The sequence below is a fragment of the Pipra filicauda genome, unplaced genomic scaffold (assembly GCF_003945595.2).
Source record: "Pipra filicauda isolate LSUMZ 115617 unplaced genomic scaffold, ASM394559v2 scaffold77_size3566232_pilon, whole genome shotgun sequence".
Taxonomy (NCBI): Eukaryota; Metazoa; Chordata; class Aves; order Passeriformes; family Pipridae; genus Pipra; species Pipra filicauda.
In genome coordinates, this window is record NW_024104953.1 from 393,585 (window position 1) to 419,052 (window position 25,468).

At 46.6% G+C, this 25,468-nt stretch overlaps 2 long non-coding RNA genes across 14 annotated transcripts in view; both read right to left on the reverse strand.

Moving 5' to 3' along the window:
• The window catches only part of LOC113997095, a 313,930-nt gene that overhangs the window by 117,602 nt on the left and 170,860 nt on the right, over positions 1–25,468 (reverse strand). The window lies entirely within an intron of this gene.
• On the reverse strand, positions 9,367–22,155 carry LOC120324933. Its single transcript, XR_005566656.1, has 3 exons — positions 21,932–22,155; positions 21,426–21,522; positions 9,367–9,771 (listed from the first exon to the last, which is right to left on the reverse strand). It is a non-coding gene; the product is annotated as an uncharacterized LOC120324933 (long non-coding RNA).

Here is a 25,468-nt window from a genome sequence, read left to right on the forward strand (position 1 = left end):
CTGTGCTCCCGATCGCTCTTTTATGAAACAGGATATTCATTTACTCCTGAATGGCCAATGCAAAAGCGAAAGTGAGTTCAGGGCAATAAATGTGGTGAGGGACTGAATTTGAGAAGCGCTCTCCCCGCGCTTTGTGGGCTGCCTGACCTTCAGCTGAAACCGCTGCATTTTTCACAGTCCAACCAACACGTTTGGAAAAAAAATAAAGGGAAGCAGCATAAGGTACCACAGCTGGATTTGCCAGGTATGAGACAATACGAAAGCAATGCAACTTTGAGGGCACAGGAGGGTTTGCTGCCATCTCCGCTGGTAGCACTAATAATGCCTTGCATTTAGCAAGCACTAAAACAGCTGTCAGGGTTAAGCAGACACTGTAACTTACCCTCAGTGCTGCCACAGAGCTCCATATAGGTCACTCTTGTTCTGTTTAGGGCTCTGTCACGCAGACACACTGAAGAGTCTTTCTTTCAGTACAAAAGGAAGATGATGTGTCTCTGGTGGTTAACCCTCAGGACATCCCCGTGAGACAGGGGAGAGGTGGGAATGGGCTGAGAAACTGCAGCAGGGCTTTTTTGAGTCCTGCAGAGCTGAGCTGGACACTTCCTGCCCCCAGACACTTTACTTCTGTTCCCTCAGACCACACTACCGAAACAGCTTTCCTCTACTATCTGAACAGAGAGGAGATCCCATTACACAACTCATTACACATCTGAAGAGCCCTAGGCTTAGCCTCAGCACTAGAGGACAGTCCTATAAATGGCTTTTGCCCAGAAACGGACTCCCAGGCAAAGCTGGTGTATTTTCACCAGAAAATGGGTCAGCATCCAGGTAGCAAATTTGCCAGTGGGAACCAGTGATTTAGTATCATCACCACCAGTGAGGACTGCAGGGAAACTCAGAACAGCCTGGGACAAGCAGGTGAATGGGAAGACAAAATTCCCTGATGACAAGCGTAGGTAATGCCTCCTACAAAGTACAATGGAAAATTACTCATACCTGCATTTGGCACACACATATTCCCTGCCATTGCCTTTGGCCAGGGAGAGCTGAGCTTAAACAGCTGAAAGAAAAACCTCCATACCTGGTACAGCGAGCCAAAGAAGTAAATAAAGTATTAAGAAGGAGAAGGATGTGACAGAAAACCAGACTGAACATATTCTAGTAATGGGGTTTCTTTAAAGTGAGTTAATGGCTGCCTTCAACCGGGTCATTGGTCTGTAGCAAATAACAGCTCTGCACAAAGCCAGCGGGTGTCAGATGTCTCTCTTTTTGTGTGTGAAAGGAGAAAGTCATTTATGTCGGGAGGTAGCTGGAAACAAAAGGAGCCACCCTCCCTGACAAGGTCTGATCCCGAGACAAATCCTTGGGCAGAGGCGGTTACCCCGACTGCTACTGGACGGGTGCAGGCACTGCCTGGCAAGGTCTGGGAGGGGGAAGGAGCAGACCCAGGGGGTGATGGTCTGCAGAGCCCCAAGGCTCAGACATGATTGGCAGGACAGACCCAAATGTTGCCAGCAACAGGACTTGCCTCTGTTTGCTCCTCTTGGCTTTGGGGCTGGGGCAGTCCCGAGCATTCCTTGCGAACAAACAGGTTGTGTCAAGGTGCGTACCTGGCTTGTGTCACCCATTTCTCCTCCTAAAGGAAAACATCCTACAAGGCTGTAGGACATCCTTAAATACTGATTTGCCTCTCGGACCAAAGGGGACACTGTTCATTGTATTTGCTAACATACTCTTATCGCTGCAGAACAGCAGGAATAGATTCAGAGGAGGGTGTGGAGGAGCAACAAAATGACAAGCAGCAGAGAAGTTTCGGTGCAGAGTGAAAAGTGTAGGTGTGTTTCACCTGAAAGTAGGGTGAGTAAGTGGAGATGACACAGGAGCGTTCCTCCAAAGAGTGGAAGGGGATGGGGAGCACCTCACGGGCATTTTGCATCCCTTAACCCAAGGCAAAAGACCCTCTCAGTGAAACTGAGACAAAGGAATCAAGGAAATTTAAAAAAAAAAGCAATGCCTCCATGTACAACTAACCCAGAAGAAATGGGTTACAGAAATGCTATAGAAAATCACTGTGACCAAATACCTCAAGACCATCAAAGCAGGACTCTATAAGAATAAGGACATGCAGATCATCAGCTTGTTTCTAAGCAGACACAAGTCTCTATATTTTCAGACATAAACAAACCAGGCTGGCAGAAATAATACAGAGTTATCTGCAAGGGTTTTTTTTGTATTATTCTGAAAAAAAGGGAATTGATCAATAGGCTAAAGAAGATGCTGATGGAAGCACTGGACATTATAGATGATGATGAAGAAAGTATTATCAAAAATAAACTTTTGGGCCCGATTCTGAAGAATTCCTGGCTTCCTCTGGTGTTTTCATTAGTTCCAAATACAATTAGGATGTATCCTTGAGAATGATAACTTCTTAGCACGAGTGAAAGTGGCAGAACCCAATTCAAAGCACAAAGAGAAGAAAAGCACACCTGAGGTAAGTTAACTGCCCAGGACACCTCTTACAGATCGGGGTGGTTTTGATTTAGTCTCCCACACCCACACACCAGGCCTCTGGAAATGGGAAAGCTGCAAACTGCGCCTGAAAAATAGCAATTGCTGTGCAGGAAGAAACTAAGCACACCTTGCTTTTGTGTGCAAGGGAGGTATTAACAGGAAATCAATCGAGTCAACATTTAAAAAAACTCGCTGTCATCATGATCAAAACAAATACATCTGTACCTATGGGAATGGAGCCCCACAGACCATGGAGGTCTGTGTTGCACCAGCTGTTCCAGCCAGGAGGCCCTTTGGGTGCCTTCTCCTTGTGCAGACAGCATAAGAGAACAGGGAGATGCTGACACCAGGGAGTGAGCTGTGCAAGAGCCAGGACAGCATCCCTCCTTCTCCTGCCAGTCCAAGCCACAGAGCCCACCGCAGGGAGCACTGATGGCAAGGGAGAGCTGCCTTGGGGTGATGCCTCACCTTGGGGCAAAGTGCTCTCACCCTCACTGCAACCCTCCTGTCCAACAGCCTCAGACAGCACCAGTCACTCCCCACAGCCCCAAAACACACAGGAGAACGAAGCCCTTGGGCCTGGAGAGTGGCGTCACTCTCTGGGCTGGGAATGGGTCTGTCCCTGGCAGGAGTGACTCCCCAGAGGGACCTGCTCTAAGGTAGGGCTGACCCACAGAGCAAACTGCCAGCAAAGCCTCGTCCAGCAGAGAACTAATTTAGTCTCTTGTACAGTTGATGAATGAAGAATTTCCTCTTGGGACTAAATTACAGGCCTTGTCAGGGTTGCTCTTTCGTGATCTGTTATTTAGATGTAATTTTCCAACAGGGCTGGAACACATAGCCATGAGCTAGAATAGTATTTGCTGTGAACAGCTGCCACACACCGTCCTTCACATCCCACACCCTTTCCACCCTCCCCGGTATCCCCCCTCCTTCCCTGTCTCCTGACACACATGGGAGACCCACTAGGCACAACTCACAGTGCATTTGTTAGATCCCCATTGAGGTCCTTAATTAAACCACAAGAATGGCATTTGCCCACCTTCTCTGCGCCCCTGTTGTACAAAGAGTCACGTCTTGTTTGAACACGCTCAAAAACAGACGAGAAGGCTTTTTTCAGACACTGATGATTACAACCCTGTGTCAATCTTTTTCCCCTTTGGCTTGAAGATAGACTTCTGATCCTCCTTTGGCTTTTTGAACTGTTGGAGGCTGTGTAAACACACAGTGTGTTAGTAAAGCCCTGCTGACCTAATGGCTGCTGAGTGCAGGGTGATTATGTTCAAACCCCCATATCTCACTGCTGTCTCACCTGGTCTGAGGTCATCAACTGCGGGGTCTGAAAGCAAAGGCAGGGACACTCTAGTTGGCCATCACCTAATGAAGGCAAGGCTGGCTGGGACTATTTAAAGGAGTTTTATAACAGTCCAGTAATTGTTTTGGGCTTTAACCCCAGGATGCTCTCTCCAGTTAGGAGGCTGGCTATTCTAGTGCAGGGCAGTAAATCTGAGTGCTGAGGGACCACGTTACAGAGCAGTCCACAGACCCATCTGGGAGTCACTCTGCTGGACATGCAGCATAAATCCACACAGCATGGAAGCAATCCAAGACCAGGACTCTATTTAATCCCCCTGCACACCCTCACACCTTTCCTCTAGGTGAATTTGGCCGTGTGCTCAGAAGCAGCCAGCTGCACAGCCTGCACAACTGCAGGTCCCGTAGGTGAGGAGCTGGGATCCATGCTGGATAAGCGACGATGACCGAATAGCCCGAAATAATTTTCCAACGTAATGCTGGTGTGGAGCCTAAACAAATCAAGGACCTGCTGACAGCAAATTATATAGTTTTAGAATAGCATAAAGGAGCTCAGAGGGATGAATTTGAACTCATTTACACGCAAGGGTAGACCAAGCATCTTATTTTATAGCCTCCCTGATGATACCTGGCACTTTGACACTGTCCAAACATAAGCCCCATGTGATCACTTCTGGCACCTGCAGGACGCTGTGCGTGGGCCCACAAGTCTGGCTCAGTTCACATCTCGGGCCAGCAGGGTGAGGAAAGAGCCCTAAGAGTAAGGAGTTCCTACCACAGGCAGATGTGAGCAAGGACCCTCTTGGGGACCTGGAAGGTTCCTGATACCTGGTGGTTTCCCACCGGGTGAAATCACAGCAGGCCAGCCCGGTGTGGCTGGATGGACTTGGAGCAGGGCTAGCACCTCTTGCTTGCCTGCAAGGAACCTTCATTCCTCTGCCTGAGCTCCTGAGGTCCTGGTTTGCTCCAGATGGAAACCATAATACTCTCATTTGACCGGACTGGAGGCAAGAGCAGTAACTCCAGGAGAAGAGAGAGGATGACAGTCCCCAGGAGTGCAGGTGCTCTCCCACAGGAGGCACCTCATCCCCACAGGCCGCCAGATACAGAAACGTACTGAAACAAGGGCGCTGCTTTGCGGGAAGGAGGGATTTCCATCTGCACTTGGTCTCTGTGCCTTCCTGACTCCGGCAGCCCCGAAATGCTGTTCCCTGCGGGAGCCTCAGCCTTCCCGGGAGCTCCGGGAGAGCCGCGGCCGCGCTGGTGGACAGGCAATAGAAACAGCACCATCTACTGACACTGCGGGTGTGCGGCCGGGAGTCAGCGGGGTTATTGGGGCCGGGACACGCGAAATGCCATCGCATCCCACATCCTTCACATTCTGGGACGAGAGGGAGGGAGCACAAATGTTACAGTGCATTTACACCCACTGCCGAGCCTCGACAACATGCACTAGTGTGGCTCCCTGCTAGAGAGAGAACGGGAATCCCATTTGCAAGCCTACTGCTTTCTCTGCACGTGATCTCCCGCCAGCAGATCGGCATTTTCTTAGATTTGTCTGTGATTTAAAAATATCTCCACAGTCTCTGTGTGTTGGCTCCTTGGAACAGTTACCAACCTGAGGAGCAAATGAGGGTCCTGCTTTCCTAAGTAACTGGGCAAACAGCAAACCAGGAGGGCAGACCTGGCTCCCAAAAGCCATCAGTCAGTGCCCGCTGCAGTCGGCTCATGTGCGAAACTCTGTGTGTAAGCGATTCCTATGGACATGCAGGTGGATTTGCTCCATGTTCCTTGCTGCATTAAATAATGAAGGACTTCATCTGACCTACAGTTTAGACTCCTGTGTCATGCCTGATGACAGTGACTTGGTTTGCAGAACACTTTTGTTTGGTGCAGCGTGATGACAGAGGATTTAGTTCTGGACCAGGTAGCACAGCTGCATCCGTATGTGCCCGCCAGCAGCAAGCCAAGCCAGTGCTCCCACTGCCAGAGCTCTGGATGCTCACTCAAGTGACACACAAGAGCCCATACACAATAGATTTTTCATTTCAACAACGTGCAGGCACTTATATTTTAATGGCACAAAATTAATTTGAAAGGGTTTTTTCCAGTATCCATACTCTCCATGACAGCTCTGCCTTCTCTATAACACATAAAATATCCTCTACCTGTGAAGAACCAGGCAGGAAGGCTGCATTTCTACCTCCCAAGGTCCCATGGCTTGTGCTGTGTGGCATACTCTGCCCTATTCAAAAGAAAACCAGCAGCAGCTCTCAGGAAAGGCTGAGAGAACAGCTTGGCAGCTTTGTGCTGAGCCCTGGCGCTCACAAAGCCGCGGTCACACAGCCAGACCTCTCCTCTGGGAACAACACTTGCCTCTGCACAGTCTCCTCCCTGTGAAATTTGTATTTCCAGCATTTCCTTGTTCCCTGAGCACACCTGTTCACCGGGAGGAATGTCTAGTTGCACTCCTTGAAATGAAATGCTCCGAGCAGTGGGTGATGTTGGGTGCGGGTTTGTGAATGCTGGCTCCTGCTGTGCTCTTTGGACACAGGTGCCAAAACAGATGGAGAAGGGCTGCTCACACCGGGCAGGGGAAAGAGCAGCCATGTATCCTGACAATCACAGCCCTGGCTGCTGAGGAAGACAGCAGCCATCCCCATTTTTCATGCAGCTTCTTCACCACCACCTCCCTCTCATCTTGCTTTCTCACAGCTCCTCTCTAGCGTGAAGTCACAGAGGAGAGGTGAGAAATAAGCACCAGTGCTGGTGGATCCTCATTGCTTCTCTCCTTCATGCACATGGCCTGAAGTTTCCCATGGCAGCTCCTGGTGACCACAGCCAGGAGAATCCCTGTGTTCCAAGGACAACAGAAAGCATGATACAGAATCACAGAACAATCTGGGTTGGAAGGGACCTTAAAGATCATTCCACTCCCCTGCCATGGGGAGGGACACCTTCCACAAGAACAGGTTGTTCAGAGCTCCATCCAACCCGGCCTTGAACACTTCCAGGGATGGGACATCCACAGCTTCTGACACAACCTGTGCCAGGGCCTCGCCACCCTCACAGTAAAGAATTTCTTCCTAATATCTAATCTAAAGCGACCCTCTGTCAGTTCAAAGCCATTCCCCCTTGTCCTATCACTCCATACCCTTGTAAAAAGTCTCTCTCCAGCCTTTTTGTAGCCCCTTTAGGCACTGGAAGGCCGACCCCTCATCACACTGTCAGGGCTGAAGTGCCCAGCTGATACAGTCCCAAAGTCAACTGATCTATCATTAGAGATCAGTCTCACTAATGTGGGGAAAAAAAACCCCTAAGATTGTTTTAAACCCTCCTGGTAGAAAACAGCCTTTCCCAAAAAAGAGTGGTTTTGACAGAGGTGATTGTTCTCTGGATCTCCCTCCCGCCTGCATCCCGCCCTCTGTGGCACCCCTTCCTGCTGCCACCTCTGGATTCCAGGGAGAGGAGGAACAACCCGTCCCTCTCTGCACAGAGGCACTGAGGGACGTTGTGCCAGAGAATGACAGTGAGGAATCGCTCAACCTTTGCCAGTTTGTGTTGAGAGAAGGGTTGGCCACAGCTCTTCTCAGCCATGTCCCCAGTGCTCGGGGTTCTACTGCGAATTTCAGAGGGCAGCTGGTGTTTTCCTCCAAGACCCATTGGATGAGCTGCTCCTGCTTTTCCTCTCACTCACATTTTTTCCTCTAGTCTCAGTGTGATTTGGAGGTACTTTAACAACTCGGAAACCGAAAGCCAGAGAAAAACTTCCCCAAATCCAGGGTTATTTTTGAGTAATTCCACCGCTTTGTGGGCAGTCTCCGAGCTGACACATGCCTGCTAACAGCACTGGAGATCCTGCTCCAAGGGCTGGAGACCAGCTTTGATTCTTTCCATTCATGATCTTTAAGAGCTTCACTCTGCAGCTGCCACATCTCTTGCAAGCACAAACCCTGACACTCAGCATTCAGCACTGCTTTATTTACGGGAGGGTTGTTGGGTTGTTCTTGCTCTTCCCCATCTCCCTCACTTAGTAATTCCTTGGTGATTTTATGTCCAGTTTTACCTCCTGCAAACCTCGGTGTCCCTGTCGTATTTGCCCTGCCACTGGTGCTGCTGTCAGTGCCAAATATTTCAAACTGTCAGGACATCATTGCACCAAAATTCCTCGAAGCCACTGGTAGCCTGAAGGTGAGGCATTTAACCCTCCTGCACTGGGGTTAACGACTCTGATGGCCCCTGCTTTAGCTTATTAGTGGTGGCCAGTCCCTGCTGGTGGCAGCGTGGGGACAGCTTTCCCAGGGGCCATCCTGGAGCAGCTCCACCTTCCAGCTCCTGGCTGAGAACAGGAGCTGCCATAACTTGCCTCACTCCAGATCCCTTAGGATTTTCCTGAAAATGTGATCTGTGTTGCATTTTTTCATACTTCTCAGTTCGTCCCTAGTAGGAGAAGGGGTGGGGTCAGGTCTGTTTTTAGCGTATTTTTCCTTTGGTTTTAAAGTTTATTTAAACTGACTCACATTTAATTGTCCTAAGGTAAACAGATGAATCACCCAGGGGGGGATACACCTCCAAAGGTCAGGGTTTAAAGCAAGTTTTTTTACTTTCTTTCTTTTCCTTGGGCTTAAAAAAGGAAAACTGAGTTGGTTGGAAAATAAAACTATTTTATTTGGGAGTTTCGCAGACAGTGACTCAGATTTTTTAGTTTCCTGAACTTTTTACTTTTATATAAGTAAGACTCTTGATAAACAGGTATTGGGCCCACACCTGTCATGGAAAGAGCAGCAGGAGTTCAGCACAGTGTGGTAACAGAAGCCCTCTTGTTCTGCCACTGGAATTAGCTGGTTGGCTACAGGGAGATTCTTGATAAGTCCCAATTTGAGCCCTTCAGACCCAATGTGCTTCAGGGCCCCTTTTTTTTCCTCCCCTTTTGGAAGATCATAATCACTCAATGAGAAAATACTATTAAAAAAAAAAAAAGGCAGCAGCAGAAGAAAGGAGCCGCAAGTTGAATTTTGCTTCTGGCAAATGTGGTCCCTTGAAATCCCTTGACAACTCGCTACTTGGATATTCCTCTCCTGTTAAACCCCATTCCCAGTAAAGGGCTGCTATTCCTATGTCTGCGTGGGATGTGACTCCAGCTCTGTGTTGATATGCTGACTGTGGAACTGCTACCTGGAGCGGGGTGAGGTTGTCAGAAAACAGGCTGTATGTTTGTATTTCCCGACATTTCCACCTGGATCTGGTTTTCGGGCTCGGAGCTACCCCAGGTGGTGCTAACAGCACCCGCATCCCCGCAAGAAACACCTTGCTCAGGTGAGTTTTGTTGCTGATCCCTTCTCTCCTGCCAGTGAGAGAGAGAAAAAGACACCAGTGAAGGGCCGTAGAGACAAGGCTGCAGAAATCACGCCACAGGAAGAGCGATGGAGGAAAGAGAGATTTGCTGTAAGTACAGACAGATTTCAGCTCCTTCTGCCTCATCATATCTTCTCCCTCCCCAAGCCAGGCAGCACTAGGACCATCACATAATCTGGTCAGAGATTTATAAGCAGAAGGGAAAAACTGAGGATTTCTGAGCCCCCACCTGGCCCCAGGGTGAGTGACAAGACTCTCCGGCTGTGCTCTCTAGATGGTGAGTCCATCATTCCCTGCTGGCCTGGGAGACATCTGCTTCCCTCTTGTTCTCCATCAACAGAGAGGTCCCCCAAGTTCCTCCCGTTTTGGGAGCTGAGGTGATTCATTCTGCCAGCACTGGATACAGCGGGGTTTTCCCACGAGTTCCTGATTTGCAAGAGCTTTGCACTTCCCTTTCTGTATAATATGGAGGGCAATGACATTTCCACTGAAATCCCCATGGTCATGCTTTGATCAGATGCATTTCTCCATGCAAAAGTGTAAGGAAATAGTCATTTTCCTGCTGCATTTCTCCTGATGTCTTTGAGGGTTCTGAAATTGGAAACAAGAGGACAAAAATTCCACATCTCTAAATCATCCAAAATATTTGCTCAGGTGGAAAGACACTCATCAGAAGTTTGCATAACCAACAATGCATTTCACTATTTTTTTTTCTTTTTAATTACCACCTTTTCTTTAGCTTGGGAGGAATAATTAAATGTGAACTGAGAGCTGAGATACTTTGTGAAAAATAAGCATATATGACAACAGTAATTTAAAAGGCAACTCCTGCTACATCATGGTGACATTCCATGAATGCCAGACAAAAAAAATTCATTCCTGCTTTTCACTGCCATTGGATTGCAGTGTAAGTCAATGGATAATATTCCAGCACTTTGTGTTCACAGGTGTGTTAGCAAAAGTTTTCCCCAGCTTGACTTAAACGTGATACAGTGAATTTGAAGGCCACCCAACTCAATCAATATTTGTCTGCTGAGTCTCTAAGCATCCACAAATAGTCCCTGTTGGAGGCAGGAGATTGGACCTTTGGGTGTGGTCCAGTATGACCATCCTTGTGCTCATTTGTCCCTCTGTGCTCACCCTGAATTCCTGGAGCACTTTCAACAATCTCATCCCAGAAAAGATGATTTTTAAAATTAAATTTATAAATGCAGAGATTAGGAATTCAGTTTAGGGGAACTAGGTTTGAAAATATGGTCTCCAAATCCTCGGGGATTCATTTATCCCCAGACTCTGCCTCAGGTTTGAGCAGCCCCAGGTGCCTACAGACAGTGAGAGGAGGAAAGTCACAGCCATAGTTGCTTGGAACGCTCTGCAGAGGTAAAGAGTATTTAGAACTGAGTCCATAAACCTCACTCTGACTGTACATGAAGCCCAGTTGCTGCTTCCCTGGGAAAAAAACCCCAACCATTCCCATATTTCATCCCCACGCCCTTCTGGGTTGCTCAAAGCAACCCCCAAAGCCGCCACATCTCGCACCTGGAAAGAAACTCGTGGTTCCAGACCCACTAAACATCCCCCACAAAATCTTCTCCTGTTTGGTTTGCCTTTGTTTGCTGTCCCAAACCATTTTAACCAGAACCATGGGAGGCCCCCATGGTTTTCCCTTCCTCCCACAGAAAGCCTCGCTCTTTGCAGAGACACCTTCTCCCTGTCATGGTGCCATTCCCTGCCTCCGGAGGAAGCGAAAACCTATGGCCGAGCTCTGGCAACATTGTGGAAACCAAAGGGATTTGATTTCCCTCGGGAACATGGGGTCTGTCTGTATTTACACTGAAGTTACTGGAGCCTCCATGGGCTTTCCCCTCATGCCCTCTCCCTCTTGCTCTCCCTCTTTCCTTGGGATGTATCCTTGGGAACACCGAACTGCTCTGTGTGTTTCTTTAGTTCTGCCTCTATTAGCAGCTTCCGTGTGCCCTTCCAGCGCCGAGCACGGAGCCCTGGCAGGGAGGAGATCAAACAAACACAGCTGCTGCCGTGTCCCTCCCGCCGGGAACAGCTCCCCACTCGCCCGCGCCCGGAGCCCAGGGCGGCTGGGGCGCAGGTGGAAGCGGGTGGCTTTGAGGTCGAGGTGTAAATACCCGTAATTAGACAGGAATTACATTTAATCCCCATGACGGGGTCTGGTGGGAAACAGGTGGGGCAGAGAGCTCAGAGATGCACACTGGAAAAAATCCTCCTGACTCGACTTGATCTGCAGCCCGTGGGAGCGCACGGAAAGAATCCCCCGGAGCTGGGATGGGCTCCGGCCCAGGGTTCTGGGCTAAAGCAAGGGGAGTGCAATAGGAAAAGCTGCATGCACAGGGTGGATTGGCAATTTTAGCAGCTTTCCCCTTGGCAGGGAGAGCTAAAGGAGAAGAGGGAGAGGAAATCAGAAAAGAAAGAAGAAGAAGAAGAATGACAATTCAAACCACAACTGGAAGGTGAAGGAAAAGAAGAGGAATGGGAATTCACATCTTCATTTCACAGATCCTCATAAGCTCTACTCTGACACACCTTGCAGGGAGCAACACAACAGCCTGGGCTGCCAGAAATAAATGTTACAGTTCTCACGTTCCGAGTTCTTCTCGCCCTTCAGGAGAGTTATTTCAGATGTTTCTTACAATCTGACCTTTGAGCTCCTTGGAAGATTTACTGAGTGCCTCAAATGCAGTGGGTTTTGCAAAGCTGATGTGCAGCATTAGCTATAGGAGAGTGTTCCAGTGATGTGCAAATAGGTCAAGGCAAAAACTGAACCACTAAGGTAACCAACCAGGAATGCAAACTGAATGGAGCCTTTTATACGAAGGTGAAGGGTTCAGTTTTTTCCAGAATTATGAAATATTGAAAAGCTTGTGTCAGAGCCCTCCTACTCAAAACCTTTTGATAAGCAGAGATGTTTTTAAAGCTCCCTAAGCTTCACTGCATTTGTCCTTGCACCTCTAAAAATGTTGGTCTTGGAAACTCACCTGTAACTACAAATACGTGGTTGGAAAACACAACTTTATCGTGACACACAAAACCTCCAGGAAATCTGGAATTTATGTTTGTGTCGTGTGGTTTCAGACTCCCCAATGTTATCACATCTACCTGGTTTTGGTGGGGGTTTCTTTGTACAAAGCAAATAATCTGTTTTGTGCTACCCTGTCCCTAATCTCCTGCCCTTGCATGTAAGTCTATCCACATTCCTCCTCTGGAGTACGTGGGGGCAGATCCTCAGCTCAGGTGTAAGTTTACTCAGTGCTTTTGATACCTACTGAAAATCTAAGTAACTCTCCTTACTGGATACTGAACAGCAGCCACAGAGATCCACACTCCCAGCTTTGCCTCAGCAATATTCCAGGCTGAGTTTACAATTTTTCTTTCCAAGATGACTCATACCTGTGAATTTATTCCTCATTTTTCATGACCAGAGTGCCATGTTTTTCACTTGAACACTCAGGCAAATCCTTCCTGGAAGTTTGTGTTGATGTTTTAAATCCCTTTGATTCTTCCATTCTGACACTTAACAGTTGCAATGATTCAATTAAGAAATCAAAGCAACACCCAGTGACCCAAACAACCCAAAATATACCACCAGCACCAGACAGTCAAAAGAAACAAAAAGGGATACATGGAGTAAAACACTTTTTTCCCCCCTCTCATTTCAAATGATTCAATAATGTCAAGGTGATGCCAAAAAACGGGAAAATGAAAGTCTAGTCAGAAGCAGTTCTGAACCAAGAAGGTTGAATAACTTGATGAATGTTTCTAACCAGTGCTCTGGGCTGTAGTGTTTTGTTGTCCCCATGGAAAGGGGGAACAAATTAAATCTGTATCTCACCCTCCTGCAACAGTTCCTTCGACTTGACAGATACCTGTCTCCAGTTATAAATGAACACCCTTTTGTGCTCTAGCAAGTGCCACTCAGTGGGAACATCTAAATCCCATCTAAAAGCTAATTTTGGACATATGTGGATAAATGTGCCGAGGTACCTCCATTTGATTCCACTTTAATGTTGATTTTTTTCTGCTAAGTAGGTCAGTGCCAGAGATGCCGAAGTCCTTCCCGGTTTGCAAAATATTCCCACCCATTTATGTCAGACCCTGCAGCACCTACATGTGGCCAGTGGCTCGCAGTGAATCAACCCCTGAGCACAAGCAAATGAACGCAGAGCCGGCCTGCAGGGTGAGACTCTGGGACGGCTCCCGCGTGACACAACATTCCTGTTCCAGCATCGCCGAGGGCTGGCAGGCCCAGCTGCTCCGCACCCTGAGCTGCTCTCTCTCCTGGCCAGGGTTGAATCCCACTGGAGAGGGATTTGCTGGGCGTCTGCCCCGCTGGGATGATGCTCCTCTGCAGGGAAACTCGCCCGGCCGGTGGCACGGATGCGAAAACAAGGAGTTGCTGAAAGGCACCACCACGGCATTACCACCACACAAAGAGCTGCAAATTTCCATGACCAGCCTTCTCATGGCTTTTAGTCACACCTTGAGCCAAGGAACGGAGACACATGTGATAATTAAAGCAAAAGGATCTTTTTGAACCTTTAAAAGATTTGAGTTTGGCTGAACTGGAATCTTAGACAAAGGTTCACATGGGTTTTTATTTCCCCCGAGCCAGTTTACCCGCCTTTCCTCTTCAGACAGGCTTAGATTTTAATCCTCAATACCTGTGAAGTTATTTATGCTAGTTTGTTTGTTTGTTTGTTTCCAATTAACTTTTAATTCATTTTTGGGTCTGAGCAGGATATTTATTTTTCAAAATGCTGGGTGTAACCATTTATATAAACAAATCTGCCTCACTCATTTTTCTCCTTTTGATGTTGATTTCCATTACTTTTAGCCCCATGTGGGGTGAGAGACTTTCCTACATGTCCTGGTAACTCCATTCTCAAATAGGTATCAGTGACCTCAATTCCCTCTTAACAACTGATTAATTGATCAGTCTGAAAAGCTTAGCCACACTTAGGTTAAAATAATTGCTTTTAAACCAGATGAAAACATCTGCAGAACATGACCACTTTCATCAATCTGTGCCCGTATTTTTCATTCATCAGGAAACCTAAATCTGCAATGTTTCAGCCCAAATGGCCCATTCAATCTAGCCCTCAAAAGAAGAGTACTTGGGGTTTGTGAGGTTTTCACCTATTTTTACTTTGCAGTTTTAATGAAACACCACCATTTTCTACAGGAGAATCACAACAGCAATGGCAATAACAACAAATACCTCATTTTCCAGCCTGCTGTGTTTTGTATATGACTTTAGAGTCCACTAAACATGGGCTAGAAACACAGAGAAAAAAAACATGAGCTCACTGCCTGTTGGAGTATCTCCATTATCTTATGCTGGGAATTTCCTCCAGTGATTCCATAACTGCACTACAAGTCCCTGACTGCAGGAAGGAACACAGTTGTTAAGACAGAAAAAAAAAGAAACCAAACCAGGCAAGTTGTTGTTTGGGTTTTTTTTAAATTCCCATAAATTCAGTCTCCCTGGTTCAGATTCTCCCTAATTTTTACACAAGAAAACACAGTCCCTCTGTAACCTCACACAAACTGCTCCACTGGCCACCTCCAAACTTCCCAGGAAGCTCTGCCTCAACGGCACAATTGAGACCTATTTATTTAGAGGATAAAATTGAACATGCGTTGTACAAAGTGATTTGAGTTTTACACACTCATGGAAGCCAGCAGAGATTAATTTACTGCTCAGGTCTGCACAGCACTTTAGAAAAGCAAGGCAGCACAGGAGCACTGAGCAGCATTATTTCTATTTACAAAGCGGCTTTTTAATACCAATTAATAGCCAAAGCACTGCAAGGAAATGAATATAAAAATATTGGAAATAGAGACACGCATGCTTTCAGCTATCCAAAGACCACTTCCCTACCATAAGCTGTCTCAGGCCAGAGCAGAGCTGAATTGCTAATTCAGGCTGAGCATTTTCTTCAGCTGAAGGATGGCTTGCCCTGCCTGCAAGTAAAGAGTGGGACACTCAAACCCAGGCCTAGTCCTCCCATGGGAAAAAACCAAACCAGCAGGAGAGCTGAAACGGGCACATGCAACACTATTCCCATCCAGAGCTGCTGAGGTCCTTCATATCCAAGACCAAAACAACAACTTCTCGTCATATTCCATGGTTTCTCACAGGTACAGGCCTCTGTTTCCCCCCCTTCCCTTGCTGAGTGGGTCTGCAGGTACAGCACTGTGCTACAGGCACGGAGGGATGGGCTGGAACATTGTGTTTAGTTTTCCATCGCAGTTTGGTCATAACCCCAATCCCCCTCCCTTCTCTTCTGGCGGACAAAAGGGACAACAATCCGACTTGAGAGCAATTCATGTCTGCTCTACAGCCCCTCTGGAGTGCCAAAGCAGATGCCTTCTGGGAAAGAGAACGAGATCCACACATTTCCAAGTCCTCAAATCCCACAGCTTCAGGAGGACAATCGTTCTGGCTCGCGGTGTTTGGGGGATTCAGCAGTTGTGAAGGAGGGAGGAGCGCAATGTGCTGCTTATTTGCTTTCTGGCTACTGGAACGGTCCTGCCGTTTTCCCAGGGGTTGAAGGGACGATGCTATCATAAAGCTGACTGAAGGCATACAAATTCCACAGGCACTGGGGAATGAAAGATTTGCTTCCAAACACTGGGTGCATTTCCCAACTGCCCACACCTCCCGAATGCGGTCAGGAAACCTCATAAGAGTCGACTCCACTTTAAATGGTCTGAATCCAGTTGGGCCACAAACGCCATGAGAAGAAAGTTTCTCATGCCACAATGAAGAATTTTTCCCATGTAGACAAGGCCTTAATTAATCTTTAAAGTGTTCCAGTTTTAATTTTAGGTCACAGTTGGGGCTGGTTCTTACCGTGGCTCCTGTCCAGCAAAGCTCTTAAGCACATGGCTAATTCTGAGCATTTAAAGTAGCCTCGTTAACTGCTACGGGATTGCTCTCATGCTCCAAACTAGGCAGATGTTCCAACTTCTGCTGGATCGGGACAGAACTCTGTCCTCCTGCAGTCACAACAACAACCCAATGTAAGAGAAAATGCTCCTCATCCCACCTTCAAAGTTCTGTCTGAAGGCATCCTGGAAGGGCCAGACAGCTGGCAGGCTTTGCATTAGTTTCTCCACCACAGTATAAATTACCTCTGATTTGCTTAATGACTGTTTGGAATCAGGATGTCTCAGCCCCGCTAATACAATGCCCCATGGGCAATCATCCTTTTCTTTTTTTTTTTTTCTTAAGGAGATTCACAGGCAAAGCACATTTTCAGCAGAATAAACCACTTCACACAACGGTAGGTGAACTGTGTGCTGTATAAGAACCTCGTCCCTGGCGAAGCGAATCGGTGTGTGCTCACTTTATTGTGCTTGGTTTGAAGCAGTGTGCTTTATTCCTTGCTAAAAAACAACATTTCTTAACAAGGACATATCGGCCAAAACATTGATTAACTGTGGCTTTTAACAGCTTACTCAAAGAGGTATGAATTTAATTAGCCCTCGTCAAAGTAAGAAGAATTAGCATTAAGCTGCTTTATAACTCAATTCTCCTGGCTGGAGGACAAAATGAAAGGAATAATTTTTTAAAGGGAATGATTAGAAAGGTGATTAAGTGATGCTGTCATGTTTGCTTGGGCAATACAAATCTGGTTTTAAAAACCAGAAATATGGCAAAGGCAATCGGAGAAATGCTAAAGGCCCTGATTTGTCATGTTGGTATTGCTGTAAACCCTGACTCTCTGACTTGGGTTACGTTAAAGAGCATTCTGAAGCAACAGGACCAGTTAATCTGAGTTCAGATGGGATCCTCTTTGCTTAGAGGTCTGTCAAATGACGTCCAAGACATGCCAGCTCTCTGACTCCAAACCCCATGTTTTTTAATTAGTGTTGCTCCTCCTGGAATCTGATGGACATCACTGATCCTCATTTTAGGGAACGAATCCCTGCCACTTGCCCTCACTTCCAGCTAAGGCCCCAATACACAAGTTGCTGCCCCAGCGCCTTCTCCTGACCCCTCTGAACGCCCCTCCAGAGGTATCTGCTGTCAAACTGCAAAGCCTCCTGGTGTTCCCCCACGCCTTCCTGGGGCTGCACGGCACTGACAGAGCTTCCCCTGATGATTCACAACATTCCCAAGCCGTGCACACAACAAAATCCAAGTGCGCTTATCTCAGGACTTGGGAGCCTAAACCATGATGGTTTTGCTGGTGGGAACACACTTTTTGCTCTTCTTCATGTCTGTGTCTTTAGCCTGGGATCAACTTGGGGAAAAAGTATTTTAAAAAGCAATGGCAGAACGGCTGTTGAAGAGAGGATCTAAACAAGAAGAGTGTACTCAAACACAGCAGGCTCTGCAGAACCTGCGGCAACAAGTGGGAAAGAGAAACCAAGGAGAGTAGAGATGCTCCAAAACACTGCAGTTAAAATAAGAAAGGATCTGGAGTCTAAGACTGCTCAGAGAAGCGGAAAAACCTAAAGTATTTCTGGGAAAACGGCCACTGGAACCAAAGTGTTTCCACTTTCAGGGGCCCCCAGGGCTGGTGGAACTTGCTCACACAGTGCTCAGCAAAACCTGGAGCTTTTCAGGACAACTGTGGCTTGTTCAGTTGATGACAGAGACAGGCTGAACTCTGCAAAAAGTACCGAGGGGCAGATCCTGCTTTCAAGTGATTTATGGTTATTACTATCTATGCCTAATTGAGAAAGCCATGTGATCTCAGATGAAGGAAAAGCACCTTGCCCTGCAGACGTCCTCACCAGGGCTAAAAATCCACCACCGCTCTTTATTTAATCCTCCTCACCTCCAAGGAAATACAAATATGGTGACTTCCAAGAACACATGTGATCCAGCTTGGAGGAACAATAAAGGTAACCACTCTGATGGTTTATCGGGATTCACCAGATGGTTCTGATGTGGAATTGGCCCCTTCCAGCTTCTCCAGCCTCAGGCAGAGGACAGGGAAGCTGCGACTGAAAAGCTGAGAGTTACGTGCTCTGCTCCCAGGAACACCGAGAAATGCCAAAGGGCTTTGGAGAGCAAACAGCCAGCTGGGCATGGAAGAGCCCACACTGCAAAACAGGAGAGACTGTGGAGCAGCAGTGCAAAGGCTGAGGGAATGAAGGCATGTGGGGAAGCTCTGACACAAGAAGCTGTACAGCTGCACCACTGCTTGAGCTAATTATTCCTAATTAGGGCAGGCATGGAGCCACAGTGCAGCACATCTGGAATGAAGTTAATAGCCCTGCACAAGCCCACGAGGTGCCAGGTATGTCTGGCTGGCTTTAGGTGCAAGTAAAATAGAGGAACCTTCTTTTAGGTGGTGCTGTGCAGCATGTAGTTAATTGTACAATGGCAGCATGTCTCTGCTATGAGCAACAAGCAAAAAAGAAGGGATGGATATTAAAAACCCCAATCAGCAACTGTGAACCAAAGAACCACAATTCCAGCACCATCTGGGGACTCACAGTCTGTTAAGTCATCCAGAAGCCCTTGTTGGAATTACAGCCCCCTAATTCAACACTTCCACAGCTTTACTCTGTTATTATCATTATTATTGCTATTTTTATATTCTATATGGATCAGCAGTTTGGAGCTGTGCCCCCTTCCCCCTGCAGCTGCTTCAAGCTATGACAAAATCTGCTGTTGCCTTTTCAACATCAGTACCTCCTCCTCTTCCCATTCTTCCAGGAGCCATGGAAATGCATCCCCTGCCTAACACCTACTCCAGCTTTTCTCCAGCGCGCTCACGTGCTAGTTTTCTCACCCTTTGGTCCTCCACCAGGGACAGTGCTCACCTCCTGGGAGCTTCCTGTTTATCTCAAACCAGGAGAGATGCCAGAGCACTAGATTGGTGTCCTGGGTACATCTGCACAGTTTATCTCTTTTCACATGTAAATATTCATGAGGCAATTCCTAACCTCATGGAAGCTCCTGACAAATATCCCCTTGCCTGACTGCAAGAACTGAATATGTGGTGGTGTTCTCCTGGCAGCTCCTCAGCCCATGTATTTGAAGGTTAATCCATCCCCACAGGGCCATGACCACAAGGCAACACCCACAGCCAAGGGAGAATATTCTATAAGTTCTGGAGCATTGGGTGTTATTGGCAGTGATGGTTGGAAGGATGATTTATAACATGAAATACTGCATTTACCAGTTGCTTTTATGTGTATGTATGTGTATTTACATATATATATATATTTACACACTATATATATTTACATATATACACACACTATATATATTTACATATATACACACACTTATATATGGCATACAAAGTGATATTAGTTGGTTGAATACACTTGACACTTAAATATTGCAATAAGGAGTCAACAATAATGTACCAAAACATGTAGCTAGTTAAGCAATTCCCATCATTACTTTTCATAGAATAGAAACTTGTAATGTCTGCTTCAGCTTTTCTCCCCCAAAATAAACATTTTCTGATTGTTGTAGGCTTCACTTGGGTTTTTTGACTGCTGAAAAGTGGTCCCTTTCAGCCGATTTTTAAAATTTTAATGTAGGTTCCCTGTAGCATGAAGACGTGGTTTGGGTTTTGTGACAGAATCTTTTCTTCTGGAAGGCAATCACTGAGGTCAAAATATTTTTTTTAATTTTATGTGAATAACTAATGTGGCCAGTATCTTTCAGATAGTGCAATGTCACAGCAAGATCAGAGTCTAGGAGAAAATGCTTCACCCAACACACCAAGGGATGCGCGAAGCACGTGGCAGAAGTAAGAAAACCTTTATAGGTTCTTCCCTTGCATGTGTGTGGCTCTGCAGTAGAATGTAATCCCTTCATTTTGGAGGAGGAATTTCCACGGTGATTTGCCATGGGAATCTTTTATCTCCACTGAGGCACTGCAGACACCTTGGCTGCTGCTCTGGGGTGCAAAGATGGGAGCACGGAAGGATTGCTGTAGAGGAATGGCAAGACCATCGACGGCGTCATCCGAGTGTCCCTAGGGAACAAATCCTGGCCTTCCAATCTGAAAGGAGTTCTCCTGTGCATGAGCCTTATTAACCACATTGTTCTGCAAATACTCAGTGTACTTCATGTGTCTTTCCTGCCTGTCCATGCCCAGCAACCCAAGCTCCTCAGACGTGCTGACTGTCCAAGGAGCCACAGCAAATTACTGAAGCTGTCACCTGCTGGGAGTCTGGACTGGGGACAAGGGCAGTAGAGGCTCAGCTGCCTAGCAAAGCTTGTTTCCCAACTGTACCATGAACCCTGGATTGCTGACAGTGAGGAATTACATGATTCAGACACTAAGGATAAGTGTCTAAGACACTAAGGACAGGCTGGAGGACACCAGTGCTGGGAAGGGCCTAAGAGAAGCTACAAAAAAAGCCCTGCAGTAGCATAAAGAGAAAGGCCCTACAAGAATAAGAGATGCAGAGAATGACTCCCCACCCCTGACACGGGGGCTTAGGGGCCATTTTAGTTGGATAAACATACAGTTCTCTACCGGAGAACAAGAAACAACCAACGCCAACAGAAGTCACCGTGTTGATCATTACCAAGCAATGCACAGTCACAGCCAAGCAAGTTTATTCTCACCCTGCTCACAGTCTGAAGGTAAATTCATGTTCTAACACCTCCACCATTGGTTTAGTTGCCTTGTGCAAGCAGCTGATCATATTTATACTTCAATTTTCCCAAAGTCAATATTTTTCCCAGGTGTTTCAGCTTGGGGGTTTCTTATTTTAAGGGGCCTGATTTTCACCGTGTAACCCTTCAGCACTTCCTAACAGCTAAAGACTATTTTCCCTTGCAAAATTCTTACTTTAAATTTCTCTTTTTCCTCTGTGCTTCTGTTCTTGGTTCCCAAGAGCCAGGCAGATGCCCAGGCTGTGGTGCCTCCACTCCTGGCATTCTCCTGGGAATGGTCACTGTGACCTCACACGAGGGATGTGGTTACATGGTCACTTTTCTGGATGAGCAGAAATGGCCTTGGAGGAGAAGCTGGGCTGGACCAGGAGCCAGACATGCACCACTCAGTGGGGTTTTCGTGACTCCAGACACTGAGCAGTAGAAAATTGATAAAACTCAAGCACCAGAATTGTGAACTCTTAAGACTGACACTATTTACAACCAATTCCTCCTTCCCAACATCCACTGCCTTCCCTTGCTTCTTTTATTTCAATCAAGGGCTTCATAATGCACAAATAACTGAAAAATATAATCACAGTTAAATGATATGCAAGAAAAAACCCACTTAGACTGGGCATAAGCCCTCATGTTCCGGATCCAGGAGCCTTGTCCACTCAGGTACAGGGACAGTATCACCTATTTGGTTTTTTCCTGGGTGAGATCTGCAAAGCAACCAAGGAGTTGCTGGTTAAATGAATGGGAAATCTTTAAGTCTGCTATTTATCTTTGAAAACTTACCCTTAATAAATACCAATAATAAAAAGAATAATAAGAACAACACTAATAATAATAACAGCAACAACAATAATAATAATAAATGCACTTAAAAATTAATTTTCTGGTCAGCAGATGAAGATCAAAATGAAATGCTGTGATATCTGCTGTTGCTATCTGGGTTGGTACCTATCTCACAGTGCTCTAATATCTGCCCTAAATTAATGTAATAGCCATGCACCGCTGCTTCTTTATAAACACAGGTTTGTCAGGTCACACAAACACTTTCATTTGAATCCCTTCTATTATATACAGCGAGGATCCATAAAAATGAACTAAAAGACTCTTTTTTCCTACCCTTAGGAAGATTCCTTCTTCCTATCATTGGGCCATCAAGGTTATAATTAAAGACACTGGCTGCTGTGGCCTGTATACATAATTGCAGTAAATGATCAAGGATTGTAAGCACCAGGATAAATGCATTATCACTCTGTCTAATTATCGTGTTATCTGACTGATGGGAGGCTGTTTTATCTCCTCCTGGGATGAAGGACATATCTGACAGACACCAGGACCTCGCTTTGATGTCAGATTTGTATACGGAAGAATCAAAGACTCCAACCCTTCCCAAAATGGTTCCAATGTGGTTTAATCCCGCCAGACGATTCCCTGCCCCGCTGCCAGAGCCTGCTTTGAAGTGGCACCGCGCACCGAAAGCCGGAGCGCCGGGGGCAGCCCCACATGCCGAGCAGAAGGCCCGTGCCCGCCGTCCCGCACGGCCACCCCCGGAATGGCAGGATCACAGGGCGCAGGGGGGATGTGGTGTGGCTGGGAGGCGGGAGGGCTGGAGGAACACGGCTGGAAGTGCCACCCCCAGCACACGCCCGGGGCGTGCGGCCCAGCGCTTCCTGCTTTTGGCCGTGCTCATCCTCCACGCTTCCCACAGGAGCACAACCACCAGCCCTCCCCGCACCCAAGCAGGAGCATGGCCGGCTTCTCCTCCACCACCAGGACCGCCCTGTCCCCACCGACTCGCACACAAGTAACCCCAGTCCTGGGCCACACAGGAACACAGAATTCCCATCCCTTCCCCCTTTCCACCCCTCCATGACCTGGCATCGTCCCACCAAAGCATTTCTCCATGGCATCCGTGATAACAGCCAAGCACTGCTCAATGTCACAGTAATAAGGGAAGGCTGGGAATGGAGGAGAATGGGAAGGGGAACCGGTGATGGGATGGGAGAGGGCGAACCAGGCTAAAAGGGAGGGAGGAGCACAGAAGTGTCAGCCTTAAAGAGTTAGTGAAAGTGGTCCTTCCTGTACGTTCCCAGCGGCTGGAGACCTGGCATCCCACCATTCCCAGCCCCCTCCCCTGCTGAGAACATCCCTGCTTATCTCCCCAAGAACTGACTCCTGCTCCACTCCAGGCAGTCAAGCAGCTCAAGTCCATGTGATGGCACAGTGTTAATTCTGTCCACCATTCATTATGACATAATCTCTAATTCCATGATCCGTTTTTCTTTAAGCAGGTTTTTCCCGGGGGTGTCCCACTGCCATCTCCAGCCTGCCGTGCTAAAAACAACCCGGTATCCCCAGGCAGCAGCAACTGCTGTGCTAACAAATCATCTCAGAAATGGTTTTCATAATTTGAGGAACTGCATAATTATGATAAGATAATGAATCACATTTGTACTATTTCCAGCTTTTTCTTGCAAAAAGAAATGATGCCAGGGGCCTGGAAATCGTTTCTAATCATTTCTGTGGTACAGGAATGAGCAGATAGTTTAGTTGTCAGGGGTTTGGGGGCTTTTATTTGGTTCTTTTCGTCCTCCTTAGTGCATTCTTCACACACCCTTTGGCCATTTATCAGCCATAGCAGAGAAGGATGAATCCTGTGGAGTTCTGAAATGTCCTAAGCCTGAAGCACTTTACTTTACAAATGAAATATTTTTCCAGTATGGGCTTTGTTTGTACATTTAAAATTCCAGGTTCTAAAAGTAAAATGAACAAACTTTCCTTGTTCACATTCCCGAGATCCCACCACTGCCCTGGGAATGCTCCAGCCTCCACTGCCCTGCACCAAACCCGGCATCCTGCAGGGCAGATATCAACTGGGGGTTTTGCTGAGCTTCCTATCAGGTCTGTGCCTCCAAGATCTCCCGACGCCTCTACCCTCCTGCTATTCTAATTAATGTATCATATTTTAACAATCTAACACTAATTTCTCTTTGTACCCATGTTTTTTTAAATAGAGATCAGTACGAATTACAAGATGGGCACTCGTGTATTGTCATGCTTAACGTCCCTCTAAAAATTGCCTGTCAAGCATCTTTAGGGTTTGTGACACAGCAGCAGCAAAATCCAGACATGGAAAAGGTGAATTTGCAGCAACCCCCCCCCACCCCGTGGATCTGCCCACTCTAAGTGCCCTCCACCCAATATAATATTTTTTTTTGTGCCTTACTGATAAAACCCAAACAACTTTGAAATTCTGATGACATCAAAGTGCAGCTTCCATTACTTTTAAATTGCAGTTGTGAAACCTGCTGGCCACGAGCAGCCCTGGTAAGGTTGCAAGTGCTTTGCTGTCCCTTGCACTTTTAGTAATAAAAGTACATTTTGAACAAATTGTTACGGTGTTGAGCAACTCTTGTAGGACCTCGTCTTTCAAAAATCAACTCATTTATATAATCAACACATTTATATATATAAACACATGCATATCCACTTATTCAGATGAAGAGGCTAATTATGTGATAAACTTGAATTGCTTTTATTGTTATATGATCTGCAAATGTGGTTGCTTTATGCTGCCAGACATTCATTACCTCCTATTTATTTATAAAGGCTTTGTTTATTACACAATAGGAATCTTTTTAGGATCTTGTCCATTCTGCCTACCAGCCCCCTGGAAGTCCTGGCTGCAATGTAGCCACCAGACATACTGATTTTGATTTCAGTGGAAGGTGATTATTAGAGATATGATAACACTGAAGACAAGTCCTTGAAGTAGCTCAGGACTGAGTGAACCCACAAAAGCTTTAATGAAGGTTTCGTGGGAAAAACCACATCACTCAATGAACAGCTGAACAATGGAACAATGCAAGGCCAAACTTTATCCAGATAAACTGGAACAGTTATCACCCACAGCTCATAGGAGAATTCATATGCTCTTATACATTCTCCATTAGGAGACTCTCTGGCTTCAGCTCAACTATCTACAGAATAAAATTCTACTTACTATGGGTGAGGTGGTCAAAACCTGAGACACCACACTCACTGCTAAAGGTGCCCCAAATTTTCTCATCGACATTTTTCTTTCTTCTACCTGGAAGTGGCTTTTCCACGTGAGCACGTTCCCCCACACTGAAGGCAGAACGCAGATCTATTTGATTGGACTTTTTAATTAGTAAAATAAGCAAGCAAAGAATTTTCAGATTTTAAGGCACAAAAGAAAATCCACTGAAAACATCTAACAGATAATTAGTTTTTGGAGGGGAGCTGTTCTATTCAGCCTATTCAGCCTTAAAGTGTGGAAATAATCACCCAAATCATTCTAGTCGTGGGCTGTAAAGTGTTATACCAAGCCTCTGGACCCATTGCTAAGCAAGTGCTAACAAGCCATAGATACCTAAATAAATCAAGACTATCAGCTTCATCCTGAGCTCTCCCAGTCTGTTCAACTGGCATCAAAGACTACAGAAGTCTTTATTTATTTTGACTAAGGTTAAGTTTTTCTCTATTTTAACCAACACTTTAATCTTCTGTGCGAGCTAAGGCACCTCTGAAGAAGTGTCTTCTCTGCCTTCAGCCTTTCTCTGACTCCAGCAGTGCGGAAAAGGAGCACAGAAAACAAACATTTCAGTAACCAAGCAGAGTGATTGAAGGGCTGCT